We start from the raw sequence: 6000 nt of genomic DNA, 5'->3' as shown, positions 1-6000 counted from the left end.
CATATGTTATTCTACTGGTGATGTAAGCCGCCCTAGTAGCACAGATTGCTGCTGGAACATTGCAGCAATGTTACCTATTTAGGCTGCATTAACGTGGCTAGTGTCCTCCTTTGGCAATATCAAGACAACATACGTGAAAAACATGGCTGCTACATTTCCCACGATGTTGTGTCCACATATGTACAACATTGCTGCAACGTTGCCACAATTTAACATCATATGTAACATGCTTGAAAATTTTAGCAACCCTGCACAAGCATGCAGGCCTGCGAATTGGTAATCTTCACAACATATCATAACGCTTTTCGAGGACCAACGAGAGCGACCGGCACTTGAGCTCCACAATACAGTACTCATACACTTACCTCCGAGCGGATAACATAGAGTCAAGCTTATATAGCCGTTCCTGAAGGGTGTCCCAAGGGTGACAGTGGCGAATAGGTAATAAACAAAGCTTTGCGACATATTAATCGAACTGTGCATGCAATTTATAGCAGGCGCAACAGAAGAGGTTCAGTTGCAAAGTACTGCTAGTTGAAAAAAATGTTTACTGTAGCAACAGTCGGAAAACTTCTGGAACTCTGTGCTTGAAATATATTTGTAATGTTGCTTTATTGTTATGATTCAGCATTATAATAACGTTCATCAGGCTGTATTGCCTCAACGTTGCTTCTCGGTGTTGTTCCAAAGATGGCAGATGGTATGTTATCCTAACGAATTTCTGAACATTTGGCTGCAATGTTAGCAGAGAGTGTCATCCTGACCGACTTATGGGCATGTTGCTGTAACGTTGGAGTATGTTGCACAACATTATAAAACATTGGCGACATTGTCATAACGTTCTGGCGACATTTTGTGTTACTAGGGCCTGTGTTAGTCGAAGCGTGTTTGGTTCCCGTAGGCCCGATTTTCTGTGTGCCACACGTTTGATGAGCCTAGTGGCTTGTTGTGTGTGCGTTTGTAGCGCTTGGATCGTGTCAGTGTGAGAGCCAGAAGTAGTGAGAAACATTCCCAGTATGCGAACCTTTGGCACTGTGGGAATCGGTTCCTTGCCCAAAACGAGCTGAATATTCGGTGGTGTGCCAGACATTCGGTGGGGTTTGTATATGAAAAGTTGCGATTTCGTGGGGGAGCATGAGAGCCCTCTATCATGGACGTACGTGCAAATGATATTTAGTGCTGTTTGTAAGCGGTGTTCTATCTCCGCGTCGCTACCTCGGCATGTCCATAGTGTAATGTCATCGGCATAGAAGGTGAAGTGTAGGTTGGGTATCGACTTGAGTAATTTAGGTAATCCCATCATGGCTATGTTAAAGAGAGTCGGGGAGAGGACTGCTCCCTGTGGGGTGCCTCGTGCTCCGATGTTGATGTCGTTTAAGGAATGCGGTCCGAATGAGAGATGGGCCGTGCGATTACTGAGGAAATCGCGAATGCAGTTGTACATGCGTTGTCCAACGTCGAGGGATTGTAGGTTCGTTAGGATAGCCGCGTGGGTAACGTGATCAAAGGCCTTATTGGGGTCTACTCCTAATATGGCTTTCGTATCCTTTGTTTTGGGTTCCAGTATGTGATGTTGTAGTTGGAGGAATACATCCTGCGCTGACAATCCTGGTCTAAAACCATGCTGTTAGGGAGGAGCTCATTATCCTCCAAGTAGTTGCTGAGTCGCGTCTGAATGACATGCTCGAAGAGCTTGCCTACACATGAAGTAAGAGAGATGGGTCGGAGATTAGTATGGTGAAGCGGCTTGCCTGGCTTGGGCAGAAATACAACTTTCGCTGTTTTCCACTGAGGAGGTAGGGAACCGTTTTGCCAGCACTCGTTGAAATATGCTGTTAAGACTTCGATAGAGGGGATGTCCAGATTTCGTAGTGCCCTGTTCGTGATCCCATCCGGTCCCGGAGCGGAGGATGTGTTCAGTTTGTGGAGTTCTGCCCTTACCTGCAGCTTCTGTAATAGGCTGGTCTAAGAGTGCGTTTGGGGCGCCTTCGTAGTCGGGGTGAGTTTGGGCAGGGAATGGTGGAAGGTAGAGGTCTTTAAGCTGTTGTAAGAGGTCCTGTGGTTGAACTGTGCTGCCATGAATGAGTTTAGTGAGGTTATGATTCTGGGTCGTTTTGGACTGCGTTGGGTCTAGAAGATGCCTAAATAGGCGCCATGTCTAAGAGAGACTCATGTTTCCATTGAGACGAGTGCATAAGGTCTCCCAATTTTGCCTCATCAGAGTGGTTGCGTGCTTCTCTATTTCTGCATTTAGTCTACAAAGTCTTCTTTTAAGAGTTCGGTTCCACCGTTGTTTATGCCAGCGGCGCTCAAGGCCCGTTTTTGCCTCCCACAAACGCAAGAGGCGTGTGTCTACCGCCTCACTGGGGCAATCCGGGGGGGTAGTGTGAGTAACTGCTCGTATATCCTGTTGTAGTTTTGTGGTCCACGCCTCTATGTCCGTTATGGACGTGTGCGTTCGATTGCTTCGGCATTTTCTGAGAGATTCCCAGTTCGTGATAGTTGGGTGTTTAGGGGAGGGTTTGCCAATTTGGCTATGGAGCGTAATCTCTATAATGTAGTGATCGCTGCCTACATTTTCATTAGTGTTGCACCATTTTGCATCAGGAATGGAGTGTGTGAATGTGAGATCTGGTGTGGTGTCCCTGCTCACACTTGTTCCCACACGAGTGGGGTGATCGGAATCAGTAAGAAGTGTGAAGCCTTCCTGCTGTGCGGACAGCCAGACTCGGCGGCCCTTTGGAGTGTCTGTAGGGTACCCCCATGCTGTGTGTGGGGCATTGAAGTCCCCTACAATTAGCAAGGGTCGCTTATGCGCAAGTTGTTTGGCAAGTGAGAAAAGCCGGTCGAAGTTTGGGAGAGCCCTTTTAGGGGGGCTATAAATGTTGAGAATAAAGAGACTGTGGAATTTTGGGTTATTGGGTACAAGCTCAATGCAGATATGGTCAATGTCGCAAACGGGGAGGCTGTGCACCAATACGGGACACGTACGTTTAACAAGAAATGCTACGTTGTGTGGTGCCTCCGATGAGGGTAAATAAGGCGTATATCCCGGCAGGGTAATGCGATTAATCGGTTCCTGTAGCGCCAAGACATCCGGGCCTGAAGCACGTTGTAGAAGTTGTTGGAGGATCCCTCTTTTTCTCCCAAAACCCCGGCAGTTCCACTGCCAGACCGTGCATAAAGGTTTAAAGGGCGCCATCATGTGGCAGCGATGGGAGTGCCTGTTGCGTTAAAGTGGGAGGAGTATGACTTATGTTCGGGGTAGTGGGGTCCTGATGCTCTGGTGTCTTTGGTTTGCGCTTACGATAGCGGTGACTGTCAAATCCAGCCAGATGCTCTTCTATTTCTTGAAATCTGCGGGCTGTGCGTTCTGCATGCTCTTCCAGCGCTTTATGGAAGGTTGTAGAGATTTGGACGAACATTTGATCGATTTTTTGCGAAAGCGCTGCTTCTAGCTTAGTTACTATGGTGTGTTCAATACGTTCGACCAGGCGAGCTTCTAGCCGAGCACAGAGAATGTTTTCAAGGCGATCTGCCACTGCTTGGAGGTCTGCATCCGAGAGAGCTACGCTTGTTCTAGCGCTATTGCTCGGGGAGGGTAGCGGTTCGAGATCTGGCTCTGGGTCCTCATGCATGGGTGCGGTGGGGGGATGGTCATTTCTTTGAGGGTTAGTGTCTTGTTGATTTGGTGAGACAGGATCGTGAGTGGGGTTAGAAGTGGGGGAAGGAAGTGAGGAAGAAGGGGATGGTCCCCCAGAGGTAGCACTTAGCTTGGCTTCCAGTAATGCGATGCGTTGGAGGAGCATGGCATTTTCTTCTTGCAGCCGCCGTTGTGCTGCATTCTCCGGCGTTGAGGTTGGCTGTATTGTGCTGTGCGCCGGCGGTGTAGAGCCTCGCGGTGAGTGCGCCACTTTCTGCGCCCATGTATCCTGCTTGCTTGCGGCGGACCCCGTGAGGTCTTGCTGCGGCTGGGTAAGTGCAGGCCAAGACGACGGATGCTGGTCTAGTTGTTGGAAGGCTTGCTTCGCAGGGTACTGAAGCCGTTTTGTGCCTGGGTTCCGTGCTTTGCAGGGTCCTGTGCCCGTGAGGTGCGGGCCGTTGCAGTGGATACATTTAGGTATGCACTGTGGGTCAGTACTGGGATGTTGTGTCCCACATCTGGGGCATAGATGAGTCTTTGGTAAGGGACAGACGTCGTAACGGTGGCCCGGTTGCCTACAGTTCGTGCAGGCGTCTGGGCTACCTCTGTAAGGCATGCATCTGTAGATGGTGCCCATATAGTTGATGGCGTAGGGGACCTTGTCCGCGTCGAATGTAATGAGGATTGAGTTGGTCTTCCCCATTCTGCGTGCAGCCAAGATGGTGTGGTCTGGATTCCCTTGCACGATATATTTGTAGATTTCCTCGGGCGTCTCTTGATAGTAGGCGTTCGTCAGTACTCCTCTAGTGGCGCCCGGGGGCGGTGCCGCATAAGCTGTGCACTCGTACCGTGTGTCGTCGATGGACAGATGGGTGACTCCTATCAGGTGTTGAACGGTTTTGGTGTGCGTTGTGGCTATGGTAAATGTATTGTTGGTTGGGTGGATACGGAGCACAGCGTCGGCTGGCAGAGGCTTTGTTAGTTGGGCTTGAACTGCAGCTCGTATTTTCATTCCGGGCATGGTAGAGAGCAGGAGCTCACCTCGCGGCCGGAAGACAACCCTGATTGCCTCTAACGGCAGGGGCGGTATTCGTCTGTTGCGCTGGGAGACGAGGAGTGAAGCACGTGTGATCGGCGGCGCCCGTTGCGGCGCCGCAACGGCGTTTGTCGCGGCGGAGAGCTGGGCGTTCCTGCCGTTTGGGTGAGCGTTGCCGGCGGTGCCAGGCGTTTGAAGCGGTTGATGGGTAATTGCTGCAATCGCTTGCCTTTCTGCCCGAGTCTTGTACGAACGGCCCAACGCGGTGATCCAGTCGCCGGACTGAAGTTCGTGTTCTGGGACGGTGCGTCCCTCCACCTGGGGAGGCCGGGCTCGCCGGCTTCGCGCGTTGGTGAGGCTGCCGTCAGGCTTATCTAGGTGGCGTTCCGCGGCTGCACAAAACCGGGCCGGAATCCAGGAAAGGAAGAGTTCAAATCACACACCTGGACTTGCGAATCCCTGGAGATGTTTGGCGCTTGCTTGGACAGTTGGTTGGCCGCTGTGATGAAAATTTCCGGAGAAACACACACATTTAGCCGGAGCCCATGTGCAGAGTGTCCGACCCGCATTGCCCCCTGGCGGCGATCTCGCTATTAGAGCGCATCTGTCCAGGAAGATAGCAGGACCTCGATTTTCCGGACTTCATTTGAGTAGTCTGTAAGACTGCCCGAGTGATGTAATTCGGAGTCGATAAGTTCACCAACGTCGTCCCTATAGGGTGGAGTGTCGGGGCCGGGAGATAGCACCGTTGCAGGTGCCCCAGGTAATTTTCGCCGTTCATGCCCGTTTGACTTAGTCGGAGATGAACGTCTGTAGAGCGATCTGCTGAGCACGAGTGTTCGGTCTGAATGAAATGACGCAGGAGGCCCCAAGTTCATGCAGAGCCAAGGTAGCTGCGAAGCTCGGCCCACATGGTATACTAGTCGTCACTAGTTGGTGTACGTGGGGTTTAACGTCCAGAAGATGCACATTACTTATGGGAGGCGCTGTAGAGGACGGTCTTCGATTAATTTCAACCCCCTCGGATTCTTTAACGTGCACTCACATGGTACACTGCACAGGCATTCCGCCTCCATCGAAATGCGGCCGCCGCGGCTAAGATTCGATCCCGCAACCATGCGGCCAGCAGGAGAACACAGCAGGAGAACGCCGGATAACCACTGGTTTTCCAATGGGTACAACCTCTTCCTATGCCATGGTGCTCAGCTTTTCTGGCGTGAAATGCTTGAGAAAAGGGTCTCGGACTGAACTGTTGCTCTGATGGGTCGGTTTTTCGTTCCGCCGTCACACTAAGTAAATCCGCTTCGTGCAGTACAGCCCA

Source organism: Amblyomma mixtum, chromosome 3 (genome assembly GCF_055824585.1).
Source record: "Amblyomma mixtum isolate Tamu chromosome 3, ASM5582458v1, whole genome shotgun sequence".
NCBI lineage: Eukaryota > Metazoa > Arthropoda > Arachnida > Ixodida > Ixodidae > Amblyomma > Amblyomma mixtum.
The sequence above is the reverse complement of the archived record's forward strand: the minus strand, read 5'-3'. Positions refer to the sequence as shown.